Source organism: Dermacentor andersoni, chromosome 3 (assembly GCF_023375885.2).
Source record: "Dermacentor andersoni chromosome 3, qqDerAnde1_hic_scaffold, whole genome shotgun sequence".
NCBI classification, from domain to species: Eukaryota; Metazoa; Arthropoda; class Arachnida; order Ixodida; family Ixodidae; genus Dermacentor; species Dermacentor andersoni.
The window spans coordinates 121,027,534-121,047,087 of record NC_092816.1 but is presented as its reverse complement, the minus strand read 5'-3'; positions in this window follow the sequence as shown (position 1 = coordinate 121,047,087).

Below are 19,554 nucleotides of genomic sequence, written 5' to 3'. Positions count from 1 at the left end.
CAATACCGCTAAATGTCGAGCAGGGCCTTGCAGCAGTGAGGCACGCCAAGGGGTGGGAAGGGGTCCTAGCATAATGCCTGAGATGCATACGCATTGTCTCAACGGTAATGTGCGTCGTGATTGAGTAATCCTGCGCAAGGGCAATGGTTTCAGCCGTTGAAGCACTGCGTGGTAAGCCAAGACATATCTTAAGGGCTTGGGCTTGAATACTCTGAATCGTACGCAGGTTAGTCTTGCAGGTGTTGGATATTGCAGGCCGGCTGTATCCCAGGAATCCAACGAACAACGCCATGTACAGCTGTAACATAGCCTGTATAGATACTCCCCAACTTTTTCCTGCAAGGAACCTGAACAGGTGACAGATAGCAGTCAACCGCTTTTTCACGTAATTGACGTGCGGAGTCCAAGACAGGTCTATGTGAATTATGACTCCCAAGAATCTGTGACTTCTGCTGTATGGTATAAGTTGTCCGTTAATAGATACGCCGTAACCAGACATTGGCTTCCTCGTGAATGCCACCATTGCGCAATTTCCGCATGAAATTTCAAGTCCTTGTTCACGAAGGTAGCAAGATGTCATTGTGGCTGCCTTCTGAAGCCGAGCGCGAAGCTGAAGTCGTGTCACACCTGATGCCCAAATGCAGATGTCGTCCGCATAGATGGAAAGTCGTACCGTGCTTGGCAGGCTGGATATATTTGTAGAGATACAGACCACGTGTAGGTACAGACCACGTGGGCTACACTGGGTAGTGCTGCCTGCTGTGTTGCCGAGTAGGCAGTTTACAAATAAACAACTTGCTGAACCTCCCTACCTCTCATTTATCCTTTATCAACAACTTGCTGCACGCTGCTGTCAGGCCCAGTGGACAGCCATGGTCACTCGTGGCCACTCCTCCAGAATGGATGAGCCACAATCTGTTACACGATGGATGTCGCACTTATCTGTGTCCGGACGCCACTCGTCCACAACCTTCTCTAGACAAGTATAACAGACCACCGCCGTAATTGAGACACAGACAGTTGTAATATTTGCACAGACGACGAGACTCTGCTCGTTCCATCCGCCATTGCTGTTACCAGGCTAACTCAAACAATTGCTTCACGTCATTTAGTTTCAAATATTGCGTTTATTCTGCGTGTGTGTCTTGTTCTCGTGCTTGTTTCGGTCACATATAGGTTGCACTGACAGAGTAGATTGGTTATCTGATTCACTTACGCTTTGTTTCCTTTCTCTCTCTCTCTCTCTTCATATTGATCCTTTAATATATGGCTCATAATTTTAGTTTGGTTCTCGTTGCACGGTTTATAGCGTCCTTTCAATTTTCGGTTCCAGGAAGCACAAGTTGGCTACTAGCTAGCTTGATACAGCTTGAGCTGGCTAGAAGCAGCTAGAGCTAGGTCAAGCTATAGTTTAGACATCTTCAAGATGGCTAGCACTTGATGGCTCTAAGCTATACTCACTAGACATTGTGAATAAAATGTGCCAAAATTGCATGGACATGGCTAGAATTTTATATCTCCAAGCCATACGCTTCTAGCATTGCGAAGACAATTAGAAAAAGTAAAAATTTCGAAGACACTGCCAGGGAGGATCCAGGGCAGCCTCAAGGAATTGGAGGGGTGGGGGGGCGGCTCGCCAATACATAGAGGGAACAGGGAGAAGGAGCGACTGGCTTGCTTCGGAAAACGTGAGGGGATAATCGCGTTGATAGGACATATGAAACCCATTGCAGCGTAATCAGCACCACAAATGGAGCACGCGGAAACCGATTCTTCATAGATTTCCTACGCACATGTTGAAACGCACACATTGGCTGGTTCAAATATGGCGCCACATTGATAGCACGCTGTCACTTGCAGCTCGCCAAGGGGGCGGGTAATTCAACATGTACATAAAGAGCAGAAAAAAAATAAAATGTAGGCTGTTCAAGAAACATAGCTGTGCATTAAAGTTGTTCTAAAGTGAAAATATGTAAGCGTGAGAAAAGATTGGACAGTTTTATTCCAGCACAGCGCTGGTAGGGCAGGCGGCGCCACATGCAACAGGGCCGCTTCGCGCTCTTTTTTGGCGATATTGAAACTTTCGGCAGCGGTGGCAGCGGTTAGTTCGTGCTGTTCGCAGGCTTAAAATAATGCGAGTTTTCGAGTGGAGAAGTTCGGATCGTGTTTTCAAGAACGGCAGCAACAACACCGCTTTATTTCGGTTCGGTAAGTGATTTTATTATATGATTGAAGGGTCCCTACTTTGCTGGAAATCATGTTGCGCGACTTGAACGGCGCTAACGTCACTTAACGTTTCGTATTGTCGCGTTCATGCAGTTATTGACAGAGCCTCTCTCAGATTGCAAGCTTTTGTGGGTTTTTTAGCAGCATTTCTTTGTTCCTTTTGCCTCTTTGCAACTTGAATATGGAACTGGCTTTGAGACTACGACAGAAGCTGTGTAATTCCGTTACCGACTCGCTATGCAGTGGTGATACTACATTCATCAATATACACTGTAACTAAATAAGATCGCGTACCTAGCACTCGCTGGCTGCCACTACAGACGTAAAGTAAGTGAAACCACAAAAATATCGCATGAAAGTCGCCTCAACACCATTCGTTGACCTTCCAAATCGGGAATAAAACTGCTGATGGCCCCTCATTTAGCTCATGGAAGTGTGTCCACTCCACTATTAATCATGAAGGCAATGCAAATATAATACCAGGCAGGCAGCAAACAAGTGCGTTCGCCGAAGGTAACGGCCGCCTGCAGCTGAGGCCTCTTTTGCGCAATGGTGACAGTGACGAGCAGATATTTATGATGCTGTTTCAAGCGAAGCCAATAGGGAGCAATACGAAATCATGAGCAGCTCGTAAGCATACGTATGCAACATCTCACGGAAATTGAACTTCTAAAGTGGTTGAAAAATTTAACGGGTACTGCGTGTTATCTCGAGTGCAAAAAAAAAAAAAAAAGACAGCTTTACACATTAGCTTAATAAAACTTTCAATGTCAAACATAAGAAACGTTGTACTGTGTGACTCTTTTAAATTTTCCTGAGTGAAATCTTTTCACTGAGCACCTGCCTTCACTTGGAGGCCTCAATTGAAATTCTTTGTAAGATATCACTGTTCATATATGCCATTCTATCTTTCTCACTGCAAGAGGAATACCTCGGATGAAGGTGATTCATAGCTGTCATTGAATGTGACTTTGAAGCAATGTAGGCCCAGTTAATTTGGCCGCAGAGAGGAAGCTATGAGAGTAAATTCTTTGTTGAGTAGTGAGCTATAATATTTACACTGTTTCCTTGACATCATCCAGTGCAGCTTAGGGCTGTTAATAGCCAATGCACTATTATCTTGCTATTATAATTTAAGTAGTCGTTCTTGCTTCCTGCATCCGCTCATCAATGTTGTCTGAATTTCAGAGGCTGCTAGGAACGAACCAACGTGAGCTAATGTGCCCCTTACAATCTATCAAAAAAGTGGCAGACCGACTGACAAACTGCTGCTTGAGCGTCATCTGCGACTCGTAGGTAAATGTGATGCAACTTATTACCTTATTACATAGAATTGTTATTGTGTTTTCTGGCATATACGCATATATATGCCATATATACGGCATATATAATTTGTTATTGTGTTTTCTGGCATATATGGCATATATGGCATATATGAGCGTATGGTACGAGAAGTGTGCATTGCGGAAACAGAGACAGGAGCCACCGTATTTTGCAAGATTTCACTTTGTTGTTGTTGTTGTTGTTGTTGTTGTTGTTGTTGTTGTTGTTGTTGTTGTTGTTGTTGTTGTTGTTGTTGTTGTTGTTGTTCAAACAGCCCTCCGAGACCGGGAAATCGCCAGCAGAAGTCATGCTGGGCCGAAACTTCAGGACCGCCATATAAAGACTTCATCCAGATGAGAGTGGCACAATTAAGATGCCCTCGGCAGCCTCCAAAGTGAGGTTTCCAGTGCGGTGACTATGTGTAAGCCAGAAACTTCCGCACATGCCCAGAGTGGTTGGCTGCTCGCATTTTGCGACGGGTACATGCCACGCTGTGTTCATATAGGACAGGCCGCCATTGGAATATGAACCTGGCAACGTTTAACGCTAGAACGTTATCTAGTGAGCCGAGTCTAGCAGTGCTATTGGAGGAATTAGAGGGCAGTAAATGGGATATAATAGGGCTCAGTGAAGTTAGGAGGCCAAAAGAAGCATATACAGTGCTAAAAATCGGGCACGTCCTGTGTATACCGGGGCTTAGCAGAGAGACGAGAACTAGGAGTCGGATTCCTGATTGATAAGAACATAGCTGGTAACATACAGGAATTCTATAGCATTAACGAGAGGGTGGCATGTCTTGTTGTGAAACTTAATAAGAGGTACAAAATGAAGGTTGTACAGGTCTACGCCCCTACATCTAGTCATGATGACCAGGAAGTCGGAAGTCGACGTGGAATCGGCGATGGGTAAAGTCAAAACAAAATACAGTATACTGATGGGCGATTTCAATGCCAGGGTAGGCAAGAAGCAGGCCGGAGACAAGTCAGTGGGGGAATATGGCATAGGCTCTAGGAATAGCAGAGGAGAGTTATTAGTAGAGTTTGCAGAACAGAATAATATGCGGATAATGAATACCTTTTTCCGCAAGCGGGTTAGCCGAAAGTGGACGTGGAGGAGCCCGAATGGTGAGACTAGAAATGAAATCGAATGTACTCTGCGCGAACCCTGGCATCATACAAGATGTAGACGTGCTCGGCAAGGTGCGCTGCAGTGACCATAGGATGGTAAGAACTCGAATTAGCCTTGACTTGAGGAGGGAACGGAAGAAACTGGTACATAAGAAACCAATCAATGAGTTAGCGGTAAGAGGGAAACTAGAGGAATTCCGGATCAAGCTACAGAACAGGTATTCGGCTTTAACCCAGGAAGAGGACCATGGTGTTGAAGAAATGAACGACAATCTTATGGGCATAATTAAGGAGTGCGCAATAGAAGTCGGTGGTAACGCCGTTAAACAGGAGACCAGTAAGCTATCGCAGGAGACGAAAGATCTGATCAAGAAACGCCAATGTTTGAAAGCCTCTAACCCTACAGCTAGAATAGAACTGGCAGAACTTTCTGAGTTAATCAACAAGCGTAAGACAGCGGACATAAGGAACTATAATATGGATAGAATTGAACAGGCTCTCAGGAACGGAGGAAGCCTAAAAGCAGTAAAGAAGAAACAAGGAATAGGCAAGAATCAGATGTGTGCGTTAAGAGACAAAGCCGGCAATATCGTTACTAATATGGATGAGATAGTTCAAGTGGCTGAAGAGTTTTATAGAGATTTATACAGTACCAGTAACACCCACGACGATAAGGTGAGAGAGAATAGTCTAGAGGAACTTGAAATCCCACAAGTAACACCGGAAGAGGTAAATAACGCCTTGGGAGCTATGCAAAGGGGGAAGGCAGCTGGGGAGGATCAGGTAACAGCAGATTTGTTGAAGGATGGTGGGAACACTGTCCTAGAAAGGTTGGCCGCCCTATATACACAATGCCTCATGACCTCGAACGTACCGGAATCTTGGAAGAACGCTAACATAATCCTAATCCAGAAGAAAGGGGACGCCAAAGACTTGAAAAATTATAGACCGATCAGCTTACTGTCCGTTGCCTACAAAGTATTTACTAAGGTAATCGCAAATAGAATCAGGAATACCTTAGACTTCTGTCAACCAAAGGACCAGGCAGGATTCCGTAAAGGCGACTCAACAATAGACCATATTCACACTATCAGTCAGGTGATAGAGAAATGTGCGGAATATAACCAACCCTTATATATAGCCTTCATTGATTACGAAAAAGCATTTGATTCAGTCGAAACCTCAGCAGTCATGAAGGCACTACGGAATCAGGGTGTAGATGAGCCATATGTAAAGATATTGGAAGCTATCTATAGCGGTTCCACAGCCACCGTAATCCTCCACAAAGAAAGCAACAAAATCCCAATAAAGAAAGGCGTCAGACAGGGAGATACGATATCTCCAATGCTATTCACAGCATGTTTACAGGAGGTATTCAGAGACCTGGAGTGGGAAGAATTGGGGATAAAAGTTGATGGAGAATACCTTAGCAACTTGCGATTCGCTGATGATATTGCCTTGCTTAGTAACTCAGGAGACCAATTGCAATGCATGCTCACTGACCTGGAGAGGCAAAGCAGAAGCGTGGGTCTGAAAATTAATCTACAGAAAACTAAAGTAATGTTTAACAGTCTCGGAAGAGAACAGCAGTTTACGATAGGCAGCGAGGCACTGGAAGTGGTAAGGGAATACATCTACTTAGGGCAGGTAGTGACCACGGATCCGGATCATGAGACTGAAATAACCAGAAGAATAAGAATGGGCTGGAGTGCGTTTCGCAGGCATTCTCAAATCATGAACAGCAGGTTTCCACTATCCCTCAAGAGGAAAGTGTATAACAGCTGTGTCTTACCAGTACTCACCTACGGGGCAGAAACCTGGAGGCTTACGAAAAGGGTTCTGCTGAAATTGAGGACGACGCAACGAGCCATGGAAAGAAGAATGATAGGTGTAACGTTAAGGGATAAGAAAAGAGCAGATTGGGTGAGGGAACAAACGCGGGTAAATGACATCTTAGTTGAAATCAAGAAAAAGAAATGGGCATGGGCCGGACATGTAATGAGGAGGGAAGATAACCGATGGTCATTAAGGGTTACGGACTGGATTCCAAGGGAAGGGAAGCGTAGTAGGGGGCGGCAGAAAGTTAGGTGGGCGGATGACATTAAGACGTTTGCAGGGACAACATGGCCACAATTAGTACATGACCGGGGTAGTTGGAGAAGTATGGGAGAGGCCTTTGCCCTGCAGTGGGCGTAACTAGGCTGATGATGATGATGATGATGATGATGATGATGATGATGATGACATGCCACGCCATGTACGAACTGTGGACTTCAGACGGGACTGTGCACCGACGCCACCGGGACCACGTGCGCGGAGCATGGGACGCTGCGCCCCGGACCACAGCCCAGGAAACCTGCCCCTCGTTCGTTCGCTCTCCCACCTACTTCAAGCCCCGCCCTCGTACCTCCCGAGCCCGAGACGTCACAGCCACTCCGGCGTTCTACCTGGCAACGCCACCCGCGGTGCGACGTTACGGCATCGATGTCTAAGGAGGAAGGGATGTGATAGGTTGCGTAATCACGCAACCTATCCATCTACATATCATATTGACCCCAAATAAAAACGGGGACAGAGGGAGAGAACACATAAACAGCACGGGCGGTTTTCTATCCATCCACAGGAGAGCATGCGCCAGTTTCGTGTTCGATTTTTTTTTTTTTTTTTTTTGGCTATCAACAAGTGTGCTGATAGCCGCCACCGCCGAAGCTATTTAATCCGTGGCATTCTTGGAATAAACGCTTTTGTTGTACAAGTGCGGCTGCGACTGACGCGTCAGTTTACTACAATTTGTTTATGTGTTAACTTGTGCAGAATACAAAAAACCATGAGCCCGCCGAACCCTGTGTAAGCAGATGCACATTTCCCTGAGGTGGTACGAAGAAGGACGTTCCGTAGCTGTGATCTCATCGACCAACCTTCCTAAAAGCACTTCCTGTTGGGCAACTTGGTAGCTGTTCATTATAAAATTTAATGTCCCTGTCCCGTTCTCTTCTCTTGTGTGTGTCCCTTTATTTGGCGTCTTTATATGTTATGATGACCAACCTTCTGCATGGGAGTCCCGGCTGTCATTAGAAGATTGCAACAAAGTGCTCCAGTGTGAAAATCAAGTCTCTTCGGTTAGCATAAGTGGTGGACCTCCTAATCAAAACATCGCTCCATGGCCCACGAGGAGCCCTACTTGGTAGGCCCGGCACGGTTCAGTTGTAATTCCAATTGATAACTTTTGAAAGCACCACAAGTGAGTTTCTTGTGTGGCTTTTGAGAATTGTATAGTCCTTGCAGCCGTGATTTAGGGAAAATAAGTATTTTCGGTTACTGGAAATATTTCATCAAGAGAGCATTGTGAATTCACCTTTGCTGCCTTTTAAGCTCACAATTCTCTCGTCTTAATTAGCCTGTCCTTTCTCTGCGCTGTTTGCTCTATTTGATAATAGACAACTACATTTAGTGATACTCTCAGAAAAGCTAATTGGTCCCTGTACCCATTCTATCAATGAAATTTTACCTAAGACACCTTTATCTTTTATTGCATTGATAATTAATATCTTTAAGTGCTCTGTAAAGAAGTTTCACTTACTAAGGACCCACTATATTAGTCATATTAATAGCAACCAACCATACTTAATCACATTTGCATTTCTGAAAGTGCATTTTTACTGCTCCCTTAAGTATCTATGGGCAATTATGGAAGGTTGCGTCTGTGTATAGACAGGAAACAGCCTTTCTGCATGCTGTTTTAACGCGATTCACCTCCGCCGCGGGTCGGCCCGGCATTGCATTATCTTAGGGATCAGCCCACGTATGGGGAGTGCTTAACGCCTGCGTCACCTCTGCCGTGGGTCGGCCCGGTATTGCGCTTCGGTATCGGCCCACGTATGGAGAGTTTTGTGCCTACACCCGGGCACGATCCTGAGGGAGCTAGCCCTTAACAGCTTCGCTGTAATTCGCTGTAGAATTGGTTATGTCTTTGTGTTTCTTAATTAATTGGTTAATTAATTGATTAAATAGTGACGACGACGAACGCGGGAGCAGTGGCACGAGCGCGTTCGCGCGATATCTCCGAGGGGCACCAACGACAGCTGTGGAAGACGAGGACACTGGAGCCAGTCCTGATGATGGTTTTGTGTAGACACACTGTCACGATCCTGGAGTCACTAGCCCTTAGCAGCTTCGCTGTAATAAAGGGGCATAATGAGAAGTTGCTTTTTCTGCCATACATGCGTAGTAGCAGATGTCAGACATTGTATGAGAATCTCCAATAATGTTTCATGACGAATTTTGGTACATATTAAAGTTGTTGAGGGACGATGCCATTTAATCACTAGAAACGCTTATACTTGCACGAGCTTAGGCAAAAATTGTCTTGCAGTATAAAAGGAAAATGCGGAAGAGCAATATATAGAGCACAAATACATTTCTTTGTTAACGTTGGGATAACTATTTCGTTTATGGTGCTATGTATCGACAAAAAATATTTTGTTGCACTGTATTTATTACTTCTTTAAATGATTATCAGTTCAGTATTTGTGCAATATCAAAGTGGCATGAAATCAAAGCCCTGAAAACAGCTCATCTGGTTGGGAATTGGCAAGAAAAGTACACTGACCACAGTGTAAGTGAAAATTTTACTGTGGTTGTTACTTTGCTTGTGCTTTTGCAGTGACATGTAAAACAAGAATTCAACCTTCTAGGATCGCAAACATGGTAAGTAGAGCTATCTATAGCAGTTGCGAAGCTGAAACAAGCATGAACATTGAATGTCTACACTGCAGTTACAGTAGCGTTTCCTAAGGTGGCTACTAGCCGTAAGTGGAGGGAGCATTAGCTGAGCTACCAGCTGGCTTGTAGAGGTCTAGGTCTAGAGTACATCTTAAAAAAGACTACTAGATGTGGCCTCAGCTACTAGATGTGGCCTCAGCTAGATCAAACTGGAAGGTAGACCTCTACTATATATCTAGCTGCGTGCTTTCTGGGGTGTTATCATATACATTTCGGCGTCACGTTTAATAGCTGCTAGCGGTCTTTCAAGATCTCCCCTTAACATATTGACACGCGTACTTGTTTGTCTTTCTGGAATGACCGCTTTTCACCAGCTAACAACTGTTAAACGTTACCGCTCAGCGCAGGACGCCCTTGCATGTATCGGAAGTTTCTCGAATGCTGTCGATGGTTCTATCCGTTGTCCGTTGTCACCGAAACTTACGTAATCTGACTGTATGCACGACGCGAGTTGCGTAATACTTTCTGGAAGACATGCTGTTTACGCTGGAACCTCCGACGAGTCATTTACAAGAGCCGACGCGCTTGACCTACAGATCAGATTTCCGACGTTATAGTTATCGTCGTGTTTTGAATTTGTGTTTCTTTTTCGTCCAATAAAGAGTTCGTTTCGTCATTCACGGTTTTTCTGCCGTTTGCTTTGCCGTCACTACATCGTGACAATGCAATTTCTCTAAGCTACCCAAAAGAAATGCTAAAGGGAAAAAATATTTCGTCTGAATTAGTAAATTGCTTATACAATACCAAAAACGGCACTCTTATCAACAGAAGAGGCGTGGTGAGCCAGAAAAGGCGGAAAACGGAAGCAGACTGATGGCCTTGATGTTTCCGCAAGAGCTGACGGTGACGTCATAGATCATGACAGCGTCTGCTGGGACCTAGCTAATAATTATTTATTGGAAAAATGAACTACGTTCTGTTCTAAAGGAGCCGGAGATTGAAGATGACATGTTTGTGGGGACTTTTGCTGAGCCACCGCCCTGCCTAAACACGAAGAGAAATAATTTGGAATTTGTGACGTCACGCTGACGTGTACCAGCGCTGGGGAATGAAACTGTTACCTTCATTTTCCCTAATACATTCAATGTATTATCGCGAAATTAACGAAATTATAGTTTTCAAATAGTACTTCATCACTCTAAACTGATATCGTGTTTCTATTTAGTTTTTGTTTAAAAACGGGACCATGGTAAGTCTTGGCACACTGACTATGATATTTCCTTTTTCTTTATCTATTCTTCCCCTTTCCCCTTCCCTGGTGTAGGGTAGCCAACCGGTCCACATCCTTGGTTAACCTCCCTATCTTTCCCTCTTCGTTTCTCTCTCATATCTGCCGGGCCCTAGCAGAGATATGTGACCAATTTTCACCCTCTAAATGGATTGAACCAAATCTTAGAGCAGATATTAAAACGTTCATTTCACTTTGGCGAATCGGTAGAGAAGTACTTCTGTTATATCGATTTCATACTATTAGGCGCGAGAACCGGGGGCCTCGATGCCAGCGTCGCCGTTGAGGGCGGAGACACGCTTTGTGCAGGTTTCGTGCATGCATTTTCGTTTCTATTTAAAGACTTTTTTTTTTTTTTTGCGAGTAACCACCACTTTTCCGTGTCGGGTAAGTTTCGAGCCTCTTCCGTGGGCCGATCCCTGAGATGGTGCAGCCTAAAGAAAGTGGGCCGATATGTGCTGCTGGGTACGTGTCGCAGTAGGCCGGGACCACTCGTTGCCGTTATGTTCCGGATAAGTATGTACAGTTAAGTACATTATGTATTATATACGGGGGGTTTCTAACAAGACTATAAGTAATATTTAAAAATAGCCATTTTAAATTAGAAAGACGGTTCCTTCGGAGACATTCCGTCAGTGGTGGCGACTACCGGATGAAAGATAATACGAGGTAATTAGTCGTTAATGAACAAAAAATTCGTTAACTAACATTTAAACATTTGGTTTTCAGCGGGCTCGTCGTAATTTGGAAAGTGAAGCGAGCTCTCCGTACAAGCCATATCAACCTTTGGATCTGGAAAAATGCGATTTACTTAGTAAGCTTATGCTTACTGCAATTCATACTGCCTCTACAGCTACGAGCCTTACGCCTGTAGCGAAACTGGGATTTCTAAATAAAATAAAAAATTCACAGGTGATTACGATACTCACCAATGCGAGATTTGAGCGCAGCTCTATGCGTGCTTTGATTCGAGGAGCTCTGCAACGCAATGAACCTTTGAACGCAATCAGTATTATTAGGGGTTGAGGGCGGCAAGCTGGCTTTCTGCACCATCTGTTTGGGTATACCCGACCTCCCCCCTTGGATGCGCAGATGCGACCGTCCACGCGGTTGGCGGATGACGCAACGCGTACGTAACGTGTTAACAGCCGAGTGTGAGCTATTCGGCAAGACAGCAGTAGCAGACGGCAGCCACGGTCAGTCAGAGAGGTGCAGGGGGGGAGGGGGGTTCTCAAAGACGGCTTCGCTTTAATAAATCAATAAAATTGTTCAGTGGCCAGAATCGAACAGAGAGCCTCTAGCACTGAAGCCTGATACTGTAACCGTTACGCCATTGACGCTCCTCCCCCACAACGTCGTGGCTCATAACTAGATTGTTGTTCTGGCTGTAAAAGTCAGGAAATTATTTAAAATAATTTAACACGTCATCATACGTCAATATGTGGGCCGGTCCCGAAGATAGTGCAGATAAAAAAAAATTCCGACACTCCTGCTACTCCCCTCGCACGAGGGGTAACTCGAATGAGGGTGGTGTGCAGTGACTGGGCAGTGAGTGTGGGCGCAAAGCATTTCGGATACCATGCACGGGCTTCCCGGCGGCGCCACCAGATGGAGCCGTAGCTATAGGGGACCGTAGACAGCTGGGTGAGTCGGTACATTTGCACCTTTGATCACAGCGCGAACGAAAAGACGGAGCCTACAAGGAAAGGACGACACAACACCGAAAGGCTTCCATAGGGAAGGGCGAGAGAGGAGCCCGACTGCAAGTACGCGGCTTTTGCGCGCCGGCGCTCCGCCGATGCATCCTCGGAGGCCAAGCAAAAGACTTCGCGGCCCCGCAGCTGACGGCACAGCGTGTCCAGAGGGAAGCGTAAAAAAATAGTCCCACTGCAGCGTATTAACAACTCCAGAATCCGTTAGCTGTGCTCACAACACTGTCCAAATGAACAACGATGGCAACGACATCCAGGTTCTCGGCGGCTCTTTCGCTTGGTGCTGCGTACAAGTTTCTCCATTGGGGCGTCGAATCGAGGTGCTTCGTGGAAGCCGAAAGGGCCCTTCTAAACTGGTACAGCGCAACATACAAAGGAAGAAACAAGCCGAGCCGGCCGGATAAAGGAAAAGAGCGCTTGCTTCCAACTGATTTATTGGCAAGTTGCACGAAATATATGCCTACAAGAAAGCATCAGGACATGTCGTCACAACACTTCACAAAATGTCACACCGATAGAAGGCTACACTACCATGAGTCACGGAACGCGCAATTCTGTCATGCAAGGTTAAACTGATAAAGAAATCTTGCTTCCTGTGGAGACAGGCACAAAGATGGCGCGCAAACGCACGTGTTGCCAGCCCTTGCTATGCGCGCCATCTTTGCTAAACCTCAAGCTATAGGCAACAACACTTAGTTTGATTTCTTGGCGTATCCCCCCCCCTTTTTCCTTTTTCTTCCCCTCTTTTTCTGTCTTCCTCTTTTTTTTTCTTCTTTTTTTTTTTTGTCAGCTGGCGTGTCAGACGCCCTTGACACGCCGGCTAACGCGCCTGGGTTGACAGAATGGGGTGAGGGGAGGGGGGGCTTTGACCTTGTACACAGCGTCCCTTTACTAATTCGACACGCTAACACACTTTCCCTCGTTTCCGCGCCCTCCCGCCTCACACCCCCTCCCCTTTAGAAGAACCCCCCCTGTGGCGAGGAAAGCATATGTCGCCTTGAAGAAGACAAGTCCACTTGTCGAAACGTTGGCTCCTGCATTCACCTTGTTCACGTTTTGCTCATAAACTTAGTAGTGGCAGTATAAACTTTATTTCTCTTAGTGGTATTGGGCGGTGGGCAGGTCCGTCAGTCCAGGGCTTCACTGGTCTCTGCGGTTCGCTGGGCTTGATGGAGAAGAGCTCTTGCTAATCTGCAACAAGGCCTACACAATAAATGGGTGCAAAGGGGGAACATTAAACGGTACATTTGCAATGCAGGTACCGCATCACTGATTTTGTATGTTTGTTGTATATTATCGAATGAGTATGGTCACCCGTAACATTCTACTGGAGCTTTTGTGCCTAATATTCCAAGTACAAGGGTACAGACACAGCAAGTGAGTTTTCGCCATAGGCGCAGGTGCAGGATACTTGGGACAAGGATTGCCAGTTATAAAAGTGTTCTCAGGTTCATAAATATTTCAGTGAAAAGCCCATCTGGCAGAACTTGCAGAAGTTTGGCTTCTAGATGCATTGTAATGAAAAGCGACAAGCAGAACAAATCAGGCATCAAACCTATCATGGCTTACAACTGCTTGGCTTCATTTTGAAGTTTCCTTGACATTCATTACCAGCTGCGAAACACAACATTGCAAGAACATCCATTCTGCTTGCAGTTCCACTTCAGCAAATGTGGTGTCCTCATCAAAGTCACGTGTCATAAAGCAAGCAGCTGTATACTTCACACTGAGAATTTAGTACAAGCAAAGCCTAGTAAAGGATTTACAGCCATTAGAAGCAGCTGCAAAAGATGCGTGCAAGTATTCAGCATAGCTGTGCTTTGCAGAAGTTTCTATAGTTGTAGCTTTCGTTGCAGCTATGCCAGTTGAGTAGCTGAATGGACAACTAGCTAGATCCACCTGCTCTGCAGCTGTGCTGCAAACACTTGGCAGCAGAGTTAAAATGGAACCTTTTTTTTTTATGCGAGAGATTATCTTCCTCAATTGCTTGTGAATGTTGTTGTGAACACCCTAGCCAATTAAATAAACACGGAGCACACAATTTGACTCAAAGGGCATTTGCTTGCTCGAACAACATTCAGAAATCTCTGGCCACCATTCACGCCTTTGACAGTATGCAAAATACGGTGGCTATTGGACCCGCCGTGGTTGCTTAGCGGCTTTGGTGTTGCGCTGCTAAGCAGTACGAGGTTGCGGCATCAAATTCCGGCCGTGGCGGTCGCATTTCAATGGGGGCGAAATGCAAAAACGCCCGCGTACTTCTATTTAGGTGCACTTTAAAGAACCCCAGGCGGTCAAAATTAATTCGGAGTTCGCTACTACGGCACGCCTCATAATCAGGTAATGCTTCTGGCGCGTAAAACACCATAACTAAATGGCTACTGCCTGAATTTCTTTCAGGTGCCATACTTGTCAATGCCTCCAGTAACAGCAAGAATACATCTGCAATTCTATTAAGGAACATTCACTGCGCTTCCCATTGCTTCAAAAAGTGCAATAGAGGACTTAATTTTGCATTTCGGCTCTTCAGGGTTGTTCCGCTGGAGTTCTACCCCACAACCTCGGTAGCAGACTACAGCTGCCCAATATGGGGGCCAGCAATCCCTGGCCTTGTCAATACAAGAGGCCACTCAACGCACATCTGGATCCCATACGAACCAAATGTGGCACCAGATCTACTACGTCGTGAAAAAAAAGCTCAGTGCCCTTCCACTCTATGAAGAACGACGACCAGCGAAGCTGTGTATGTGGGTCCCTTACTGGCGAACTGCACCTCCGCCGCGGGTCGGCCCGGCATTGCACTATCTTCGGGATCGGCCCATGTATGGGGAGTGCTAACGCCTCCTTCACCTCCGCCACGGGTCGGCCCGGCACTATCTTCGGCATCGGCCCACGTACGGGGAGTGCTTAACGCCTGCTCCACATCCGCCACGGGTCGGCCCGGCACAATCTTCGGGATCGGCCTACGTACGGGGAGTGCTTAACGCCTGCTTCACCTCGGCCGCGGGTCGGCCCGGCACTATCTTCGGGATCGGCCCACGTACGGGGAGTGCTTAACGCCTGCTTCACCTCCGCCACGGGTCGGCCCGGCACTACCTTCGGGCTCGGCCCACGTACGGGGAGTGCTTAACGCCTGCTCCACCTCCGCCGCGGGTCGGCCCGGCATTGCACTATCTTCGGGATCGGCCCACGTACGGGGAGTGCTTAACGCCTGCTCCACCTCCGCCGCGGGTCGGCCCGGCATTGCACTATCTTCGGGATCGGCCCATGTATGGGGAGTGCTAACGCCTCCTTCACCTCCGCCACGGGTCGGCCCGGCACTATCTTCGGCATCGGCCCACGTACGGGGAGTGCTTAACGCCTGCTCCACCTCCGCCACGGGTCGGCCCGGCACAATCTTCGGGATCGGCCTACGTACGGGGAGTGCTTAACGCCTGCTCCACCTCCGCCGCGGGTCGGCCAGGCATTGCACTATCTTCGGGATCTGCCCACGTACGGGGAGTGCTTAACGCCTGCTCCACCTCCGCCACGGGTCGGCCCGGCACAATCTTCGGGATCGGCCTACGTACGGGGAGTTTAACGCCTGCTCCACCTCCGCCGCGGGTCGGCCAGGCATTGCACTATCTTCGGGATCTGCCCACGTACGGGGAGTGCTTAACGCCTGCTCCACCTCCGCCACGGGTCGGCCAGGCATTGCACTATCTTCGGGATCTGCCCACGTACGGGGAGTGCTTAACGCCTGCTCCACCTCCGCCGCGGGTCGGCCAGGCATTGCACTATCTTCGGGATCTGCCCACGTACGGGGAGTGCTTAACGCCTGCTCCACCTCCGCCACGGGTCGGCCAGGCATTGCACTATCTTCGGGATCTGCCCACGTACGGGGAGTGCTTAACGCCTGCTCCACCTCCGCCGCGGGTCGGCCAGGCATTGCACTATCTTCGGGATCTGCCCACGTACGGGGAGTGCTTAACGCCTGCTCCACCTCCGCCACGGGTCGGCCCGGCACAATCTTCGGGATCGGCCTACGTACGGGGAGTTTAACGCCTGCTCCACCTCCGCCGCGGGTCGGCCCGGCATTGCACTATCTTCGGGATCTGCCTACGTATGGGGAGTGCTTAACGCCTGCTTCACCTCGGCCGCGGGTCGGCCCGGCACTATCTTCGGGATCGGCCTACGTACGGGGAGTGCTTAACGCCTGCTCCACCTCCGCCGCGGGTCGGCCAGGCATTGCACTATCTTCGGGATCTGTCCACGTACGGGGAGTGCTTAACGCCTGCTCCACCTCCGCCACGGGTCGGCCCGGCACAATCTTCGGGATCGGCCTACGTACGGGGAGTTTAACGCCTGCTCCACCTCCGCCGCGGGTCGGCCCGGCATTGCACTATCTTCGGGATCTGCCTACGTATGGGGAGTGCTTAACGCCTGCTTCACCTCGGCCGCGGGTCGGCCCGGCACTATCTTCGGGATCTGCCTACGTATGGGGAGTGCTTAACGCCTGCTTCACCTCGGCCGCGGGTCGGCCCGGCACTATCTTTGGGATCTGCCTACGTATGGGGAGTGCTTAACGCCTGCTTCACCTCGGCCGCGGGTCGGCCCGGCACTATCTTCGGGATCTGCCTATGTATGGGGAGTGCTTAACGCCTGCTTCACCTCGGCCGCGGGTCGGCCCGGCACTATCTTCGGGATCTGCCTACGTATGGGGAGTGCTTAACGCCTGCTTCACCTCGGCCGCGGGTCGGCCCGGCACTATCTTCGGGATCTGCCTACGTATGGGGAGTGCTTAACGCCTGCTTCACCTCGGCCGCGGGTCGGCCCGGCACTATCTTTGGGATCTGCCTACGTATGGGGAGTGCTTAACGCCTGCTTCACCTCGGCCGCGGGTCGGCCCGGCACTATCTTCGGGATCTGCCTATGTATGGGGAGTGCTTAACGCCTGCTTCACCTCGGCCGCGGGTCGGCCCGGCACTATCTTCGGGATCTGCCTACGTATGGGGAGTGCTTAACGCCTGCTTCACCTCGGCCGCGGGTCGGCCCGGCACTATCTTCGGGATCTGCCTACGTATGGGGAGTGCTTAACGCCTGCTTCACCTCGGCCGCGGGTCGGCCCGGCACTATCTTTGGGATCTGCCTACGTATGGGGAGTGCTTAACGCCTGCTTCACCTCGGCCGCGGGTCGGCCCGGCACTATCTTTGGGATCTGCCTACGTATGGGGAGTGCTTAACGCCTGCTTCACCTCGGCCGCGGGTCGGCCCGGCACTATCTTTGGGATCTGCCTACGTATGGGGAGTGCTTAACGCCTGCTTCACCTCGGCCGCGGGTCGGCCCTGCATTGCACTATATCTTGGGGATCAGCCCACGTATGGAAGGTTTTTTTGCTTACCACGCCGACACGAAAATTTCCTTGTACGGTAGAGGTATACAGAGACCCACACGAAGGGTCTCTTGCCTACCAAATAATGCATTTCTCTCCCCCTCAAGTTCAGCCTTCTCCCACAGCAGTTAATCCCGTCACCAAAGTTTCACTTTTTGCCGCTTCGCGCAAGCACCACTAAAAAAACTGGCCCCATGAAGGCCAAGGTGTTGTCATGCCTTGTTTGCTTTGAAAGGAAATTGTATGCAAGGTTCAGCGGGCTTACTTTGCTGACAGGGTTTCAACCCATCGCAGCGCAGGTACAATGACACTTGTCATAGTGCAAGGTTCAAGATTTGCTTCTACCACCTTGAGCATGCACTGAAAGCTACCATACGAAACCCGATTTTGGAATGTGTTCTCAGTGGAATGCAGCCGGAAGGCCAACGACCATGTGCTCGGCAAGCAGCTGAACGCCATGGCCACCATCACCACAGCATTTCAATACTTGGAAAAGGTTTTGCTCAGTTGAGTGAAATGCTGGCAAAAGTTGAGAAAAGTGGTGTAGCAACATTTAACAGTAATCTCGAGTCAAAATGAAGGGCACCAACCAAAATGGTAATAAATATTGCACGTTTCAGCTGCCATACCAAACGCCTTTTAGTTCAGTCCTTTTTTGACTTGAATTTACTACCCAACCTGACACGATGTTGCCAAACCATCAATTTCAGCAACAGTAATTGCATATCTTATCCAAGGTTGGCCCCACACTGCAGGCCAGAGGTGCCCGACAAAAGAGGTAATCCCACCATTGCCACCTGTTGGTGGGGGATGACACTGCACCCAGTGCAGCAGAACCACATACAAGTACATGGGCTAAAGCAGCTCATGCTAGGTCGTTAATGCTTCAAGCTAGCTAGGAATAAACCAAAAGGGTGGAAGGGCCACACTCGATCGCCTTTAACTTTTTTTTATACACGCGCATTCAAGAAATCTTCAATGAAGATCTGAAAAGAGATGCCCCTTAGTACCAGGTGTACTACACACCTAAGAGCAAGTTTTAGGGCTTCCTTTCAAAAATCGAGCATTACATACCTCACAATGCCTATGCTAGTGGCAAAACATTTGTTTTGGGACACTCATGCTCAAAGAACTTGATGCCAAGACTAAGAGACCTAAAGATAAAATGGGGTCATTTTCTTTGTCAGTGTGTAAGCCAGTGGCCCCTGAAATAATGAGTATGAAAATCCATTTTTCAATATAGCAACCTTTCGTGCAGGAGACATGGATCCATACCTGTCCGTAAATTGCTCGAATGAAATGGTGGCAAACTATTTCAACTGAAGAAATCTTTCGCTTTCTGCTTCAACATCGTCCCATTATTAGAAAAAACTAACAACTTGCAAAACTTGCAGTGGGCAGTTTGCCTTAAGTGCAAAGCATCGACAGTGATAGCAAGGTTTAATGCTCTGCTCTAGTTCCTCAGAGTGTTCCAACAATCGAGACGGTGTCATGTTGACACTATGCACAAGGCAACTGCTTCGGCGCAGCAGCAGCGCCCTGGCAGCTACCAGGCGTCTAGTAACGCTGTCGTGACATGTACTGCCAAGAGCAATGCAGGCATCGCATTGCGATGGAGCATGAGACGAGACCGATTGAAAACTTTCGACGTTTGTCAGCACCCAGTGAAGTATGCAACATTGTTGAAAGAAACGGCGCAAGAGACGAGACACGGCGAGAGGCAAACAAGCACAGTGGTGCCACTCGTCATATCGTCTTTAGCGCAGTTTCGCTCAAGATGCCTT